This window comes from Periplaneta americana, chromosome 9 (genome assembly GCF_040183065.1).
Source record: "Periplaneta americana isolate PAMFEO1 chromosome 9, P.americana_PAMFEO1_priV1, whole genome shotgun sequence".
Classification (NCBI taxonomy): Eukaryota; Metazoa; Arthropoda; class Insecta; order Blattodea; family Blattidae; genus Periplaneta; species Periplaneta americana.
In genome coordinates, this window is record NC_091125.1 from 18,036,003 (window position 1) to 18,056,477 (window position 20,475).

Sequence of the window (20,475 nt, forward strand, 5' to 3'; positions counted from 1 at the left end):
ACTTCAAAGTCGCAAGTAGTACAGTACTGTTTTTAGAGTTAAACTACAGTAATACATTTCACTTAAAGTGTGAAGGCATACACAATGCATATTATAAATTTACTGTTAGGTTGGGGAGCCTCCCTCCCAATACAGGACACCTCTCAGATGCTGACAGATTGTTACGTCCCTTCGATGTCCGTAAATGAGAGGTTTCACTGTATTATCAAATTGTTGGGAATAGTCAAGAGCTAATGACAGGGTAGGAAACTCTTCCATGTATTGAGCAATATATGCAACGAGCAAAAGCTACAAGTAGACCCTATTCCTAAAATTTCAGAAAAATCGAAAATCAATATAGATTGGCCTATTTCTATTGAAAGACAGAAAATTTTCTGTAAGACCTTATCACATATTGTTCATTTGTGTGTGTTTTAATGTACCTATTTTTATATTTCTTTTAGTATATTTATATATTATTTTTATTTATGTATTTGTTTTGATTTGTGCTATATAATTGTGTATGATTTACTGGATGAATGAACTCTGAAAGCCTAAAATCTCGTATGATGAAATCTTATTACTAGAGCCCGAATGTATATGCATTTATAATACTTAAAGTAAGCAGGCATAAAGGGCAATTAAAAAATAAACAGGCACAATAGGCAGGCAAAGAGGCAATTAACTCTCGACATTTATCTGGGGTCTTTTCTGACCCCACACAATCTTTTATTGTTAATATCTACATTCATATACTCCGAAATTTTTCAGTATAGGGTAACCAGACGTCTGGATTTTACCAGACATGTCCTGCTTTTTTAGTATTTTGTGAAGAGGAAATGTCTTTCAGTAACTTTGGGGATTTCAATAAACAGGTGTGAAATTTTTTACATGTAAAATGCTTCAAATTATATTGTACTGTTACAATACCTTCCACTGCTTCTACTGATAGTCTGTTCCTTTCATCTGACCGTTGAGTGTTGATTAGTGAAAATATCCTGTCAAACTTATCAAATTACATAGTGATAAACACAAATATACAGTTATTTACATCACCCCTCCCATGTTTGACGGCTTTAACAATAAATCTTTGATAACTTGTATGGCTTATCGAACCCAACATGGTTTTTAAATTTAAATGGACAAACTAGGCAAAATAAAAATTAACTCTACTCTGAAATAATCCTCTGAGGTTCTGGCTGATATGTACATCTATTATCAGGCAGTATATCTCACTTGACAATATGTCGGAGAAAGAACAATTATTTGTAATTTGTATGCATCTAAAGTTTGATTAGTGTAATATGTAGCTAGTCGGCGATGTATATAATGGAGGAAGAAAGAAACTGGCCATCCTACTTCATTATTTCCTGGCCTAGGCCAAATTGCCTCATAAATGGTGCCTTCTTGTATCACTTGTAAGGTTCAAACCTGTCTTCGGACAGTTGACTAAAGAACAACTCTGAAATACCTCGAAATGCATTTACATCTGTATAACTTTAGTATATGTCTTATCACTGAAAATATTACAGAGCCTTCAAATAGAAGTTCATGAAGCACACTGTTTGCTGACAAAGTCGGGTATTCATAGCCCCTGAAGTCAAGTGCATGGATTTATCATGCAAATTACAGTAACCACCTACCTTTGTCATAGAAGATGTTGGAAATAATTTCATTGTGCTGCCACACATCTTTCATATCTTTTAAGAAAATTTGTATTAACACGCATTATCTCTTCTTCTTGCTGCAATTTCCCTTCTTATATTGTCTTTCAGTTCTTCCAACATATGCGAGTTAATCCAATACAGTTTACCTTTTATTTTAAGATCTTCCATAAAAAGAAAATGTATACAGTATTGCAAGAATATCCACTGTAAGATATAACAAACATGGCCAACAAAACAGTTTATTTAGTTTTTTCGACCCTGCCAACCAATACACATTGTTGTATTGAGCTGTACTGAACGAGCGCACATATTCTCTATAATGTCTGTCTTCTCTTGAATAGTCCTTCGGGAAAATGGATTTAATAATAAGGTTTCAATAACACACAATTCCGAACTCATTGCAATTCTTCAAATTAATGTTTAAGAATTAATAATACATGCAGCAGCTAACATATGCATTCCGCTCATACAATTACATTGCACTCGCAAATCACAGCACATTCTCAATGCCAATACTGGTCTGTGTAACGTTAAATAGTCGTTGGTGTAGCTCTCGGACCAGAGCTTCAAACAACACATAACAGAAGCATGTGCGCCTAGGACGGGCCAAGGAGGAAGGCACTTGCGCGCGCATCATATTCTCGCTATTTCTACGTCTTTCCTGTAGCTCCAAGAAACGAGCAAGCATTGCGATATTTGCGGTTTGCAACCTGCGGATGGTATTACGCCTATACAGTATTTAAAAAATCAAAATAAATTTTAATGTATGTAACGCCATTTTGAGAAATACACATTCTACGAAAATATTGGGCTTGCGCAGCAAGCATAGCATGCCCTGAGAAATCATCCCTGGTAAACACCACTATCTTATGTTAAAGGAGTGGAAATTTTCAATGGTTTTCATAAAACAATCATAGTCCAAACACTGACCAGGACGATGGTAGCATTTACAAATATCACATTCATATCATTTTAAACATTTATGCATGCAATTTTAAACAGTAGTAGACTTGCAGTATTGCTTCTTATGTACACGGCAAAAGCCACCTCAAAGAAAAATACTTTAACATGCCAATTATTGTATTAGTTATGGACTCATCTTTAGGTACAGAAGTAACCCCATGGAAGAAATGTAAACAACAAAAGGAGAATAAATAGGATATAATAAAGAAAAAGAAGATTAAAAGAGGCGCACACTTCAGCCTCAACAGAGAATTTTCTCTTAAAACAACGATTGTCTACAGTTACCTACATTTACACATGTATTTCTATGAGGCAATTTAAGTTATAAATGTACTTCAGTTTTCCGCAGTTTCTATAACACCGTAAGAAATGACATAATGAATTTCATACTTGAAGTGTCAACAACAATCATGTCAGATAGTTTTTTTGTTTTCTCCTGAAAATTTAAGTTTTTGTACTCTGGTTTTCTTTTTTTTTTTCAAAAAACCCTTCAATTACTTTGATGGACTGTTTTTGAGACACTCCATATATTACCAATATAGAATTCTATCTTCAATATCAAAGAAAAATACCATTTACATACAAATAATCATGTAAATGAGGCCCACAGATTTATTCTCTCGTCCAATGAAAGTCGGTTTCTTCCGAGGTTTTGCCCAGCCATGAGACTGACGCCGGATGGTCTACAGCAAGTCCTCGGCCTCTTCATTTAACTCCCTTTGGTCTGATTACTGGTTGGAGGTTTTCCAAGGTTTCTCTAAACCATAAGGCAAATGCCAAGTAATCTTTTGGCGAATTCTCGGGCCTCACCTCATCTCACTACATCTCGCCAAAATATTGTAGAAAATTGCAAAATTGTAAAACTGTAAAAATTGTAAAATACTGTAAAAATTGTAATTGTAATTGTAATATTGTAAAATTTGAACTTGTTCCACATCTTAAAACTTCATTGCTAATGTAAGATTTATGGAATATAATAAATGAAATGAAAATGAAAAAAAAAAAAATCTTTCCATCCAAAAATCCATCATCCTATTCCAGGATTGAATTGAAATGCAAGCATAGTAACCACTAAATCATCAAATATGCTTTTATTTATAATTATCACAGCTCTATTATTTTAAAATAATTACTTCTTAAGTAGATTTGAGCCGTTCAGAGTAAAAGTGGTGTAAGTCAGGAATGGGTAATGAGGTTTAAAGTAAAAATTCTGTAAAATACAGAGCAAAGTAGGAATTAATATGTCCTTCTTGCTATTCACTGAATATTAATAGTTTAAATAAATTGAATATTAACTGTTACTTTGCTCTGTATTTTACAGAATGTTTACTTTAACCCTCATTACCCATTTTTGACTTACACCACTTCTGCTCTGAACGGCTCATTTATATCAATATATGAAGGCGGTACAATGGTCAATGTTAAATACACGTACCTGCCATAAAATAATCGATTTTATTAGGATAAATGTGATTACTTGATACAGTGAATGAATCATTTACATTTCAGATTGATTACACTAGTCGACAAATTTTAACTTTTTGTCTGTCACAGAAATGAAATCAGCTGATGTTTACTAAATCGACCCTGCTGATTACGAAAATGGCAGCGAAAAATCTGTAACACGTAACATTTTTGTGCGACAGAAGGGGAAATATTTTGATTAAAAAAAACGTTTTCGCGCATTTCAAAAGACGTAATTACAACAGTGAAAATAAATACATTCCTAAGATGCAAAATTTATACACAAAATACACTGACGTTTCACAGAAAAATAATAACGTCGCATAAATAATAATTACAATAAGAAAAAAATGGCATTATGTTCCTTTTTTCCCTTCAATATAGGCTTTTACTTTATTAATTTAAAACTGGATCAAAGTAACTATAATTTTTTAAGGTTTATAAATTAAATTGATTAAAATCTCAAATCAAATAATTTAGGAGCCCTACATTGAAGTAAACAACCATATACAGATTTCAAGCTAGATTTTAAAAAAAAGTATTTAGTTACTTAGAGTTATTTTTTCCTCTTGTAGTTTGAGTCACCTTCTCTGAACAAAAACCAACAGTAGTCCCCAATCATATTAGAATCCCACCTTCCTTGATATCGTTGTTCTATCCTGTGGATCATCGCTTACAGCTCCTAAGTTCTCTAGGAAAAGAGTCCAGATTGGAATGGAGGAAATGTATTTTCAATGACATTCGACAACCAAGCTTCTGGTAACTATGCAGGAGTTCTTGTACAAACTGTTGGTAATTGTCAGCTTTATTGTTACCTAAAAATCCACTAACAACACTTACAAAGGCATTCCAAGCTTCTTGTTCCTCAACATTTAATTTTTTTTCAAAGCTCTCATCTTTCAAAAGTTTCCTAATTTGAGGGCCAACAAAAATTCCCTCTTTCACTTTAGTCTCACTGAGTTTCGGAAACATATTCCTTACATATGCAAAACCTTCTCCATTTTTATGGATAGCTTTAACAAAACTCTTCATTAAACTAAGCTCGATATGTAAAGAAGGAAGCAGTAATTTTTCCGGTTTTACTAAAGGGACATACTTGATATTATGTTCTCCTGGGACATAGCTTTCTCTGGGAAGCCAGTCTTCACTCTGTAGTGTTTTTCAGTCGCTCTACTACCCCACAAACAGAGAAAGCAACAGTATTTTGTGAATCCATCCTGAAGTCCGAGCAATAAGGCGACAATTTTCAAATCTCCGCAGAGTTGCCAGCAGTATATTTTATATTGGACTGCATCTAGTAACACTGACAAATTTATATAAGTTTCCTTCATATCTACTGAATACGCCACTGGAATTGATGGTTTAGTGTTTCCATTGTGCAATAACACTGCTTTTAAACTTATTTTGGAAGAATCTATGAATAATCTCCATTCCTCTGGGATGTGTTGAAATCCTAGTTCTTCCATTAAGCCATCTATATTTACACACATTCACATAGAATTCTTCATTATAAAATACTTTGAAAACCGTTCATGTCTCTTCCTGCACAATGAAATTTTAGTATCTGGTGCTAGCAGGTTCCACTGTTGCAGTCTAGACCCTAAAATCTCAGCTTGTTGTTTAGTGAGATTAAGATCTCTTATTAAGGTGTTCAGTTCACATTGTTGAATTAAATGGGGTTATTTATGATGTTCTGGGCTATAGGACGGATAGAGAATGTTGATGGTTGAGCTAAATCATCTGTTCTATTGGAAGAACCAATTCCTCCAATTGCGAAGGAGGATTAGGAACAGGCAGTTTTGGTCCAGGTGGTATAGGTCTTATTGCAGATGGAACATTAGGATATCCAATTGTAGATCTTGTTTTCTTTGAAAATCCCGTAATCTTTGTTAAACAGAAATAACAGTCTTCTGCATGGCTTGCCGGTTCATGCCAGATCATTGGAACTGCAAACGACATACTTCGAGTCTTCTTTCCGTTCATCCAGTTTATCAGCTTTGAGTAACATGTTGTGCAGCACATATGGGGAGCCCATGATTTGTCCTCATCACACACATTACATTCAAAATAGTAATAATATGCTTGTTTTAACTAATCTGATAATGGCCGACGCTGCGATTTTGCCGTAAATTCTCCACATACGTAACAAAAGCTGTCCGGCGAATTTACAAACGCACGACGAGATTTTTTAATTCTGAGAAAGAGTAAATGAACGCGAAGATAAACACTTAAAACCAGCGATACAACTTATCACAAGCTCAAATAATATTCAACTAATCCTAAAATGCAATCTATTTCACTCTAAAAACCCACCCTCTCAGTGCTTTCTGTCGGTCTAGCGTCATAAAGCAATAAAATAATACAGGTATATATCATCCACTACGCACCTTATTAATGCAGACTCATGTATTTGAAAGAACCTATTCCTTAAAATACACTTTTAGTATATACTGAGCAACAATAAGTTATAAAACGTATGAATATACTGTGTAACCGTTTAAATAAAGTCCATAGTTCGATACCCGAGTTCTTTGGTAAATTCATTCTTATTTTTTCACAATTTCCAATTTTCCTCTTAAATGGTGCGTGATGGAAAATTTTCAAGTTTAGATCTAGTATCAGCACACAAAAATTGATCTAAAATGACCATTTTCACCCTTGTGACAAAAACCTTGTTGACTAGTGTTATTAATTCTTTATGTAGACGAACCACTTCAAAAACTCATCTTTGTAAACCTGTGTGCAAGGGAAATGAGATTTTCTTGTGCACTTCTCTCAAAATCCACCATCGCTTTGCATGTTTGAATAAGATCTTGTACCTGTACTGCCAGAGCTGTGCTGTGGAGGTTTCCAAAGCTGCCATCAGGATGTTGCTGCTCTGCCAGACCCAGACTTGGCTTCTTTACGTAGTGGTCCAGATTTCGATTTCAGTGGTCACGAACAATGCAGTTGAGAGCGAGCAATACCATAGACAGAGTATCTGTAAATCACATCACAACCAATCAGAATGAAACAAAGAAATCTGATCTAAAATTGAATTACAAATACCATATTTCTGTATAGACTGTATATAGTCTATGGAATATAATGGCCGAATTTTGAATACCTTTGAAATCAATCAGATTATGTAAGATATGTATGGAAGATACGATAAGCAAAGTAGTAACAAATAGAATTATATCAGAAGAATTCGTAAATCAAACAGGATTAAAACAAGGTGACGCTCTCTTGCCAATCTTATTTAATATAGCATTAGAGAAGAGAATACGACAGACTTAATACCAGCTGGAATAAACCTGGGTGGACACCACAAAATTTTTGCATAGGCTATGCTGATGATTTATTATTAATAGGAAGAAATGAGCTTCAAATAAGACAGCTATTTATTGAATTAATGGAAAAGGCACAAAACATTGGATTAAATATTAACGAGAGTAAAACAAAATAGCCTATATGGTAATCACTAGAACAAAAAGGATTCCAATAGCTTTAAAATAAAAAATTATAGTTTTGAAATAGTCAATCAGTTCAAATATCTTGGTGTTTTGATAGACAATTCTAATAACAGAAAACATGAAACACTTAACAGACTACATAATGCAAATTTTTATGCTGAAGGCCACTGGGAAGAGTTTGCTGTACGTGATATTCCAAACAAGTCAACAATTCTATCATCTCCTCAGCGATAGTGGTGAAGACAGAACAGTAATGCCTCAAAATCATGTGCTGCATGATGATCGATAACATTTAATGTACTTACCATAGAAATCTTTATCCCAATTAAGCCAGAAATAGGATAGCCTACCCATGTGGCAAGTATCAGAGAGTATAGAGGATTCCACGTTAAGAAAAAAGCATTGAGCATATGGGGGCTGTTCCATCAATTATTTATAAGTCATTTCTTCAGAACTGGGAATTAATATGATACGTCATAACACACAAACAACCAGCCCCCAACCATAAAGCAACATACCCCCACCCCTACAATCGACAAATGCACATCGCAGAATTCAAGATCACCAGTAGTTCAGGAGACACTGAAGAAGACGTGACATCATGTCGAAACGGGCCGTCTGTCGAAGGAATATACCTTTTTAAAAATTTTAGCACTTTTTAACGTATGACTAAATAATTTTATGTTTTTAACAAACAAAGTGTTAACGTGAACTTTAATCAATGGGAATTAATTAGTTTCCTGTAATCCATAGAACATAATTTCATTGAGAATTAGAGCGATTTCATGTGCTAAAATATTGTTACACCTCTAAAATTATCATAAGTTATATTTAATTTACGAATAATGGGGTAACAGCTAAATTGGTGGAATAGCCTTCCGCTTTTTTCCAAACATTCCGCTGAGGAATTTAACAGACAAGTAGGGGTAGTAGAGTTGAGGCTAAGATTTCACACTGTTAAAACATATACAACATTGTCTGGGTTTATTATATAAAATATCGGTACACAAAATTTAACTGTCAGCAAGACAAAAAACACATTAGGTATGTAACTTAACTTCTTGTTTGATTATAGTGTGAAGTTAATAACGGAAAACGTGTGCTGCACATAATATAAAATCAGTATTATAACCCTTCTTAAGGGGACACTCTGCCATTATAAGAAACTTTTTTCCTATTGTTCCGATTTCAATCAAATATTCATAGTATGTTTGGCTATGCATTGTAAGTATATGCACAAGATTTCAATTTCATTGCATACATACTTTTTGAAGAAAAAAAAAACAAATTTTGAACACATAAGTTACTTTTGGGTCAAAAATTTAAATTAATTTTACAAAGTTGTAATATGTTATACAGAAACGTCAGGAGAATAATGCCTAGCATCAATTTTGTCTTACTATTATTATTTTAAAAACTATATAATTAGGCCTAATTTTTAAATTTGTAATTTAAAATTAAATAAAAACTGTTTAAAAAATCATAAAATTGTTCAAAATCAAAATTTGGCAAAACCCATACTAGGTCATGTTTATGGGCAATGTATCTACCAACTGTAAAAATTTCAAGAACATTGGATTATATTTACTATAAAAAGTACATGCCAGAATGATGAAAAAAAAAAGTTATGGAAAATTAGTTTTAAAGTTTATTGTATATATTACATGCTAATAATTGACACTCACCAATCAGAAGTCATCAGAACCATAAGTTTTTCCTTCCTTCTGCTTCAAAATGCTCTCCCTATGAATTCTGGCAACCCTTTCCTACTGTCTTCTGTGTTTCTCCATCTCCAAATAATGTCGAACACTTTGTTTGTGGCAACAACTGTCTCATTGTTTGCAAATTTTGTTTTTTTATTTCTGAGACAGGTTGTGTTGGGTCCTTGAGAGTTGTTTGGTATGACCCCTGGTTGAACTGTACAACTGCTTCAATTACTGTCAGATGTACCTTTTTTTTGGACACAAAATTTAGTTTTGGGCACTTTGCCCATCTGACACTATGCAAACTCTCATTTGGATTTTGTCATTTCTCTTGTACATCTGGCTAAAATGGTATCTGATGACAATCTCTGCTATACAGGTAGTATTTTAGCCACTCAGGTGTCATTAAGGGGAGTACTGTCCATTTCTTTATGGGAATTTGGTTTTTCTCTCTTCGCTTTGGCTTTATTGTAGAGGCACCAAGAGTTCATTCCTTTAGGGCACTTATCATGTTCTGGCTTGGAATCTGTGCTTCTACAATGGTACAGAGTGGCCAACACAGCAGTCTTCATGTTTACAACATCAGGAATATTGGATGCAATAGTCCCCCTATAGTAGTGTTCTAGCTTCACTATTGTTGTGTCTTTCAAGTTGTCCCGAGTATTGCCTCCAAAATTCGTACCTCTTGTCTTCCATTTTTTTTATTTCACTTCTTATGCCTGAACCTAACCTCTTAGAAATATGGTTCAGGCACTCTTCTTTGATGATGGCATATGAATTACTGTATACATTTAGTTTCTGCAGATGGTTGAACGTCTTGGACTCACCATCTGACAAAAGTATAGTATATCGAAACCCAGTTTCTCTGATCTTTTCCAGAGTCTCTCTCCAGCCTCAACCTCCAATGCTGGAGATGATCCTAAATAATTCCTGTCACATTTTGATTTGTCCCATATGGCGGAATAACAACATCTCATTGAAGACAAAGCTCAGACTGTTTAACATAAATGTAAAATCAGTCCTCCTCTATAGTTGTGAAACAAGGAAAATTACGGATGTAATAAATAAAAAGATACAGACGTTCGTCAACAGATGCCTGAGGTGTATTCTAAATATAAGATGGCCGGAAATAATAGCAAATGAAGATTTGTGGAGAAGAACTAATTAATCACAAATATATTATCAAATAAAACAAAGAAAATGGAATTGGATAGGCCACACGCTGAGAAAGCCAGATGGAGCTATTGAGAAGACTGCAATTGGCTGGAATCCACAAGGAGTAAGGAAGAGAGGACGGCCTAGAAAAACATGGAAACGATCGATAGAGGAGGAAGTAGAGAGATGTGGGAAAAGCTGGAAAGAGGTGAAACAGATGGCTGGCGACAGAGTACGCTGGAGGAACTTCACTGCTGCCCTATGTTCCACCTAGGAACAACAGGAAGAAGAAGAAGACATTTTGATTTGTGCCCAATATACAAAAAATGGAATTTTGGACTCTCACTGCCAAGACTTTTTGCTGTCAAAAAACATGTATGGCAGTAAGCTTATTTGGAGAGAATCTCAAAATCTATTACGAGGCCTGTCAGAATATCTATAACACAGCCTATCCCATAATTACTTGTAAACTCTCTCTTCATTCAACTCCCATCAAAAGTTATACCAGTATCAATTATTTCTTTTCCTACAATTTCAGGGTTTTCTTTACAGTGTGCCCTTTTTACTTTTTCTCTAGCACGATTACAAACATTCTCTTGAAATGCTTCCGCTTCTCTAGAAATGACCGATAAATGATTATAATATGAGCACAATGTGTTCATGTTCATCCCTAAACTAAAATGTTCAATGGCAGCTTGTCCCTTTCCAAATGCATGTACAATTTTTCTATTGACATCAAATGATGGTTTACCCCTATGTTTATTTTCAGTTATTTTTGGACTGGAATAAGTGAGACACAACACACAACCACAACTCTGACACTTCACTATTACTTTGGTGCAAAACCCATGCTTTTCTCTGGTTTGTCACAGTTACTGCATAACACATTAGAAAATAGGGAATTCAGAGAGAGTGAGTGATTGAAGATATAGTCCACGTTGTCTGACACTGAATTATACTTTAGGCTTACCGGTACTTCAACATTTTCTGTAGTAGGTTCCAACTTTTTACTGATTGCTGTCTGTATAAATAGATTACTAGCAGAAGCAGGATTTGGAGAAGTTTCTTGGGTGGAATTATTTTTTGCCCACCTGACAGCAATAAAATTGTAGATTTGGCTTTTGCCTTTTTAAAATTAGAATAATTTCCCATCACAGAAATTGATGAATCTTCCTTTTGGTACAGCCAGTATAGAGAATTGAAAAGAAAAACTTTTAGTTTACCTTAGTTTTGTAGTATGGAGTAGTAGAAACTCGATGTGATCACTGGGAGAGCTGTGGTACCACCCAACCTGCCCAAAATAGGTACCTTACTTATATAGGAAAATCGTCCTGCTTGAATGAAGAAGGCGGCCATATAGTGAAACCTGCCTTTGCGGTCACTTTATTTAAATGGCCACCTGGCCAAAAGGCCAATTTTCTCTGGAAGCAATTGAAATTTCCATAAGAACAATACAAATTCTCCCTTTATTTAGCGGCCACCTCATGCGCAGGACAGCGGCCGGGGTCTATTTGGATTGGAACCTGACTGTAACAGTCACTGTCCAACAAGAAATCTTTTCAGGGTTACTGTCTGACCTATTTTTTCGATGGTTAGAGGACAGAGAGCAATAACACGAGGACAATACCTAATGTACAACAGTACAACCTCCATATCTTGGGGTTAGTTGTTTACTGTTTTATGACTCTTTTGTCACTTTCCACTTCGACCCTGCACAGCTATAAATTCTTACTCGTTTTTAAAGGATTGAAACACGGACGTTTTCTATCGAAAATGTCACAGTATGCTTCAGGTCAGTAGTTAACCGTTCGAATTTTTTTCTCCTCTTTCTATCTTTCTCTATTTGGACCAGCTATTACGAATTTTTCTTTTCATTCAGTTGATTCAGAACTGTGAAGCTAGTTTGAGAGAGAAATCATGACTAACAATAAATCTAGAGTGATGTTAAGTTTAGAGGTGAGACGAAAAATGATTGAAGAAAGTGAGAAGGGAACATCTGCGAGAGAAATTGCAGAAATATTCAAATGTGGAAGGACACAAATAAACGGTATAATTAAGAATAAAGATGAAATATTAGAAGAATTGGAGAAAAATATGCCAAAAAAGAAGAGAGAATCTGTGTTTAGTAATGTGAATGATTTCGTTTACAAATGATTCAAGTGTGCGAGGGCGAAGAAATTGCCAGTAAGTGGGTCTATGATTCAAGAGTAAACTCTTGAATTGCCAAAGAACTCAATGTAAGCAATTTTGTTTCTAGTAATGGGAGGTTAGAGTAGAATGCTTTAGAAAACGGCATAACATTGCATTTCGTTCTGTGTCTGGTGAAGGAGGTGACATTGCAACCAATGTTAATGAAGAATGGAAAAAATAGATTGCCTTCAATTCTTGCGGAATATGAACTCAGAGACATTTACAATGTTGACGAAACAGGTTTTTTTCAGGACCCTCCCTAATAAAACTTTAAGTTTTAAGAAAAAGAGTGTAAAGAGGGGAAGTTGGCAAAAGACAGAATAACCCTGCTATTTTGTTGCAATGCTGCAGGAGGAAAAGAAGCACTCTTAATGATAGGAAAATCATTGAAACCGAGATGTTGGAAAAATGTTGACATGGGCTTGTTGGGGGTGAAGTGGACTGCCAACAATAAAGCTTGGATGAAATCACATTGTTTGAGAATTAGCTACTGTATGCGATTTCAATTCCAAGATTAAATGCCAAAATCGCAATGTGATCAGTGAAATTGGTGTTTCCTCCCCCAAATACATTACACCTCCAGCCCCTTGATCAAGGTATTATCCAGCCATTTAAATTGAGGTACCGCAAGCGAGTTTTGAAAAGGCTAGTTGCAAGAATTGGAAGAGGCTGAGATTAATATGCACGATTGTTGTACGCGCACAGTACTAAAAAGTCAATGAAATTCAGTATTTTTATAAAAACAGCAACCTTAATCAAGTAGCCACCTGATAAAACGGCCATTTTACAAGGTAACTTCAGATGGCCGCTTTAGACAGATTTCACTGTATTTCGTCGTTGTGACGTAATTTGAAGTGGAGTGGGAGAATGATTGCAGTGTCGCTAACTGTGGTAAATGACGCGCGTAGTGTGAGATCTGAACTTGAAATGGCATGCGCGCGATATGATATGAAAGTATGGATTTTGTAGGTATACTGCGAAATACAGTGGAGTGGGAGAATTTTCTAGTTTCACACAATATTTTCAGGCAGTCAGTGGCGTGTCCAACGTGTGCCGATATCAGACAGGTAATAGGCAGGAACAACAGATGTTATTATAGGTGCAACAAACGCCACGGAATGGCATTGAGATGTAATTTTGAATGTAGTGCTAGACGTGGTTCATTTGTGGGCGGAAGCAAGTTATCTGTAATCGAAATTGATGAGAGTAAATATGGACGCAGAAAATACAACTGGGGCAGACGCGTTGAGAGTCAATGGGTTTTTGGGGGGATAGAACGAGAAAATCCTGGTAACTTCTTCCTTGTCCCTGTACAGAACCGCAATGCAGAAACGTTGCTAAATCTAATTACACAGTGGATTCTTCCTGGCACGACTATAGTGTATGACTGCTGGAAAGCTTATAATGTCTTGCAAAATGAAGGCTTCGTGCATCTCCGTGTTAACCATTCTGGTGAGTTTGTTGACACGGACGCCAGCGGCGAGATTCACATGGAAAATGTATCACGTCTAGCGAGACAAATCTTGCCCGTTCACACCCAGAACATTGAGAGGAAGTGGCTCTCCATCAAGTACTCGATGCATGTGTTCGGCCGAAGGAAGGAGCATTTCGAGGGCTACTTTGCTGAGCACATATTGAAGTCGAAATTCCCGAGGTCCCGTCTGTTGTGCGAGTTCTTCAAAAGGGCAGCACTGCTCTACCCACCACAACCATAAATGGGTAAGTATTACTATTGGACCATCGGATCTGTGCCCCTTCAGCGCTGTCGTCGTTCTTGAAAAAGTTGACGCCTGTACTCACTCCATTCCACCTGCTTTCCTCCCACCACGTCAAACAGCAGACCACGAACCTTGCCGAATAGGGATGTTGCCAAACTTCCGTCAAACGTCGTCATACATAACTGGTCCTCCATGCTACAATATAATTTCTTTCAATCAAAATACATCTTGTATTTCTACATTTTTTAAACCTAAATTGCATGTCTCGAATCACTTTCCGTAGCGTTTCTCTCCAACCTTGGAAATTATTGCTTCTCTCATAACCTTCAGTAATTTCTTCAATGTCGGAATTTATTTCTGCAAGGTATTAAATTCTTGTATCTTTTTTCTTAAAATATACATCGGTTCATATGATCTACAAGAATTAAAGGTTCTCTAGGTCTGTTCTTCCCTGGTGATTCTAATTTTTCATCTCCTCCACAGACTGTCCCTCTCCTGATTTTCTTTATTAGGCGCTCTGACCTGCCTATATAAATTACATAACATGTTGTATTAGTATTAGGTGAGTAAGTAATTTTAATACATAATCAATTGAAATAAAATAAGTCTCACCTGTGATCGCAGTTCTTTTTATCATTGCCTATAGGAAAGAGATGACCTGTTTGTTTCTCTTCATCGCAAAATGCTATTACTTGCTTAATAATATTTTTTCACCACTCCGTCACAGCCTAAGACTATGACTCCGTGCTGCAGTATTCATGTTGAGTTGACAATACTGGACTGCAAGTGCAAATAAACTGTCCCGCAAGAAGACTCAAAATTGTGAATTGTGGGGGAGAGAAAGGGAGAGAGATAGAAAAGAGAGAGATAGAAATGCAGGGAGAGAAATGAATTACCGAGGCTGAGAAGGAATTAGGGTTCAGTTCGCGTATCTTACGGGGGAACAGATCAGATGGTCCGACAATATAAACCTAACCTAACGTAACCATTCATATAATCTTATACACCTAATCTAATCTAATCTAACCTAACCTAACCTAACGTCTGAGAATAGTACACACTTAACCTAATCTAACCTAACGTCTGAGAATAGTACACACCTAACTTAACCTAACCTAACATCTGAGAATAGTACTCACCTCACCTAACCTAACCTAACATAACATCTGAGAATAGTACAAAATGTAACGTTGAAACCTGTCAGAAAATACTACACACCTGTTCTAAATTTACACACCTAACCAAACCTAACATAATGCAATACACACGTTATGTAACCTAATGTAACATTATACTACACACCTATTGTAACATTCCTCACGTTTAGCACACCTGTTGTAACATTCCTCACATTAGTTTCATTTCGTTTGCAGATATTGGCATCCCTGCTACACCTATAGCCTGTCGTCTACCGGAAATCGAGAGTCATCTAGTGGAAGTGAACATTCAAGATAAGGAAATATTGCAGGCAGCCAAAATGGAAGGGGGCGCAAAAATCACGCATATCCATTGTTTCAAAAAAAGGAGCATCAACCAGGATGGGCAAGTAGAATATATCCCCACCCAAACAGTAGCAATAACATGTAGGTCACAGTCTCTGCCAAAAGCCCTCACTCTGTATTGCAACAGATACGAAATACGAAATTTTCAAGCTTCCATATTACAATGCCTAAACTGCTACAAATTTGGACACCCAGCCAAATTCTGTAAAAATACACAGAAGTGCAGAAAATGTGACAACACACATCCGATGGAACGATGTCCCAGCACCTGCATAAAATGTAGCAACTGTCAGGGTCCTCACACCCCAGTAGACAATAACTGCCCAAACAAAAAGCTGGAAACACAAATTTTGCAGATAGTAAATGAAACACGAATGTCACGATATGATGCCATGCAGCTACTAACTGGTCGCAAGTCCTACGCAGCAGTCGCAATACAGAACAACTCAAATACAAGTAAAGATAACTTTCCGGAGCTACCAAAAATAAATACCACACAAACTGTACATAGCCCACAGGTAGAAAACAGTACACAACCAGAAACAAGTAGGAAGAAAAGAGACTCCACAGAAACACCTACATCAAAACTGGGGCTCCCCCTGAGTAGGAAGGTAGACGAAGAGGAAAACAACAAGCAGGTCCAGTGTCGAACCACACCAGGCAAACAGTATAAAGAACTATATGGTAAAGAGATCCAATATACAGAATTAGCAGAAATCACAACAACCCAAGACTACAAGAAAAGTAGTGCATCAACCCTACAATACCCAAAACACGCGGGAACAAACCCTCCATACCAAGAAACAAAGCCAGAAAAGCCGAAGAAAATGGAAAATGAGAGACTAGAAATTTACAAAATGATCCAACAAATTCTAAAAAAAAAAAAAAAAAAAAAAAAAAAAAAAAAAAAAAAAAAAAAAAAAAATCTAAAAAAACTCCAGCTCAAATCCCAGAAGGTCTTCGAGGTCTTAAACTAATCCAGTGGAATGCCCGAACCATTCATAACAAAACGGTAGAATTCCAACAATTTATTATACAAGAAGAGCCTGACATAGTGTTCATATCTGAAACATGGTTACACTCATCAACAAATTTACTATCCAGGGTTTCACAATCATACGCCTAGACAGACTACAAAGAGAAGGTGGAGGAATTTTATTCATGATAAGAAAGGACATTCTCATCCACAACGTACGCACTGTCACCAATTACAATGACTCGTTTCAAACAATAGAAATAGATATAGATGCTTACCAAATCATTGGAATCTACAACGCCCCAGGCAACCACATAACCCAGACTTTCTGGACAAATCACTTTCCTATAAATAGCAACAAAAAATATGTCATTATGAGAGACTTTAATCTACACATCACAATAACTCGAAACAGCATCTCTTTGAGATACAAATTTGCCCAACACCTACAACAGGACATCTCCTTAATCAATGAAGACCACCCGACACGTTAGGACAGCCAATTAGGACAGCAAAATAGCTCACCAGACCTCACTTTCCTCTCACACAATCTCATTCCAACTACGACCTGGCAAATCAAAATGGATAATATGAGCAGTGATTATTTTCCCATATCCATATCAATCAACCAAGTAATCAAGCGACAAACAATTCGCCAATAGAGCACAAAAGTAGTTATCATACAGGCAGGCACAGAAGTGGATATCGAGCAGCTCGTGCAAATCATAACAGACTACAGCCAATTTGAGGAAAATTGCAACAAACCAGCCAAATCGACCAAAAACTGGCACAGTACTGTCAAACCCAAATGGTGGAGTGAGGAGATAAGGGAGGAAATCAACACGAGGAAAGAAATGGCAAAAACTTTCATCCGCCAAAAAAAATTTAACCAATTACATTGCCTACAAACGACAACATGCAAAGATATGAAGGCTCATTCTCAATGCCAAACGCAAGGCCTGGAAAACCTTCTGCTCCCAAATTATAGGCCACACATCCACTTCAATGGTCTGGAAGCAAATAAAATGGTTTACCAGAAAAGAAAGTCCCCAAAACTCAGTAGCGGGTGGTGAGTTTGAAAGTTGGGGAGGCCAAGACGTGAATGATGAGAATATAAAAATATAAGGCCTGTGACATACCTCATTATCAAGCACAGAAGTTATAGGTTTTAAGAAATTAAAATTAGGTTTTCCAATTTATGTTTTAGGATTTTAAATCTTATGTTTAGGAATTTATATAATTTTACGGGAAAAAATAAAAATAAACAACATACTGTTAATATTATTACGACGGCTTGGTAAAGATTGTCTCTCTTTAGGACACTCCAAGTCCTAACCTACGAATTAGGTCTTTTTAGGTCATATTGAATTTAAGAATGTTACGCTTTGCTACATAAAACGAATAAGAAAAGCAATATTTCCAGAGTAAGGAGACAGCAACAAAATTGATTCGAACCTAAGAATCCGGGGCTTGCTCATTACTATTACATAGTCTAATTTTACAGCAAATTAACTCGATGTTCCTCTTTCTTTGCAAACCGATCAAATAGGTCACAGCATACTGAATAATTGCTACTAGAAGAAACTAGAGACAAATCTGCATTTGTTTCTAAACTCTCGATATATTTAAAATACTGTAGAAGTAAATATATCATATACATCTTGTAACACAAAAGAATAAAATAACAAGAACACCCGCAAACAAGAGAAAAATCTAACAACATAAATGAAAACTTTTACGCAGGGAGAGAAAACTAACAACACGTGACTCAATTTTCTAAAATCAAGAAGAGAGAAAGAGAGAGAGCTTCCCAACACAGCCGAAACCAGCTGTGACTATAAGCAGTACAGTTGTCAGCGGTGGGTAGGACGTCTCCAAATCGGCTCCCCTCGCGCGTTTTATCAAGTTTAAACACTCTTCTAACCAGCTATCTTATTGGTTGAACTGCTGTTGCCATGGTTACTGGGGAGTAGCGTCATGTAGCCGACTCCTCTCTCCCGCTCTCGCATAGACACAGCAGGCTGCTACATGTCGACTACACAGGTTACAGCGCTATCTGTTATTTTCCAGTACGAATTACTTGTACTATCTACAGTATAGCGAGCGGTCATCACAAACTGGATGTGGTCGACTTTACGTAACTTACATCTTAGTCATAGTGAATAGTAAAATTAATATAAAAGGAAAAATGTTCGTCATTTGCTGTAACTTGTCTGTAATGTTAATTCAGCTGGAATTATTATTGCCATATTGTGTTCTGGTAAAATATTAGGGGAGGCTCGGCCTCCCTTGCCTCCCCTGAAAATCCGCCGCTGCCAAAACTCCATTATACCCAGACACCCTAAGTTATAGGAGGATTTCATAAACATGATCGCACCAGATGAGGTCCAGAATAAAAACTGCTTGCCACATTTCATTTATGACAGGGTGGCAGATAACCTCACAACAGACATCACGCCTGAAGAAATTAAAATAGCACTACAAACAGTGCAAAAAGGAATGGCCATGGGACCTGATGGAGTCTCTTACGAAATTGTGAAAAATTTGCCTGACAAATACTATACAATATTAGCAAAAGCATACACACATATTCTAAAACAAAATGCGATCCCTAATTCATGGAGACAATATTATTTCATACCCATACAAAAACCAGGAATGACAGGATTCCAGGCACAAGATTTTCGTCCAATAATCCTAACAAATACCGTAAGGAAAATATATGAAAAAATTCTAACACAATGAATATCATTCTATATGGAAAGAATGGGACAATGGCCCAAATGTCAATATGGATATAGAAAGGGACACAATACAACACATTGTCTATTGCATATAGTCTTATATATTTTATCAGTATGGACCCAAAGACAACATCTCAATCTAGAAGCGATGGACATATCAAAAGCCTATGATTCAGTGATACTCTTAAGTCTACAACAAGAAATTGAAAAAAATTTTACTCCCGCCAGATATAATTAAAGTCATCATTAATCTCATGACCAATAGAACTGTGTCCTTCCCGCCAGCCTATGGAAACACAACAACCAGAATTACCAACTTAGGAATACCACAGGGTTCGTTGCTCAGTCTAATACTTTTCACCATTTACATCATGGACCTATCACAGCTCCCACTACAAAAAAGCAACATACTAATTTTCACAGATGACATATAAGCTTATATTATAACAACCAAAATCTCCAAGACAAACCTACAGAAAATCTCAAACAATACATTCAAGAAGACATTGAGACCATCCAGTTTTACCTTAATCAACAAGGACTAACAATAAATCCTAGGAAAAGTAAACATATCATATTCCATAAAAGACGAAAGCGCCCTTACTTATGGAATGAAACAGAAATCCAGAAACACAGACTAGATACCCAAACCTGTATCAAAATCCTGGGTGTAGATATGGGGCCATATGAATAAAACTGAAGGATTTCCTTCGAAGCAAGAGGTTGAAGTATAAGGTTATGCTTCGAAGCAAGAGGTTGAAGTATGAGCATATGCTTCGAATTGTAAGAATAACCTCTACCTTATCCTTCAACCTTCTGCTTCTAAGACAGGAGCATGTGCTCATAAAAGTTGTTGTGACGTTTCATGTTGCAATACTGTGTATTTGTCGGTGCTCTTTGTCAACTGAGTGCGGGTGTTCGGTTTCATAAAGAAATGCGATAAGCAGCCACGGTAGGCC

General features: G+C 36.3%; 1 protein-coding gene across 10 annotated transcripts in view; it reads right to left on the reverse strand.

The window, feature by feature from the left end:
* LOC138705802 (DNA polymerase alpha catalytic subunit-like) overlaps window positions 1-20,475 on the reverse strand; it is a 133,231-nt gene that overhangs the window by 74,652 nt on the left and 38,104 nt on the right. For all 10 annotated transcript variants that reach the window (XM_069834457.1, XM_069834455.1, XM_069834453.1 and 7 more), the window contains one exon: window positions 6,893-7,053. The gene's annotated coding sequence lies outside the window, so the exon portion shown is untranslated. The remainder of the gene's footprint in view (window positions 1-6,892; window positions 7,054-20,475) is intronic.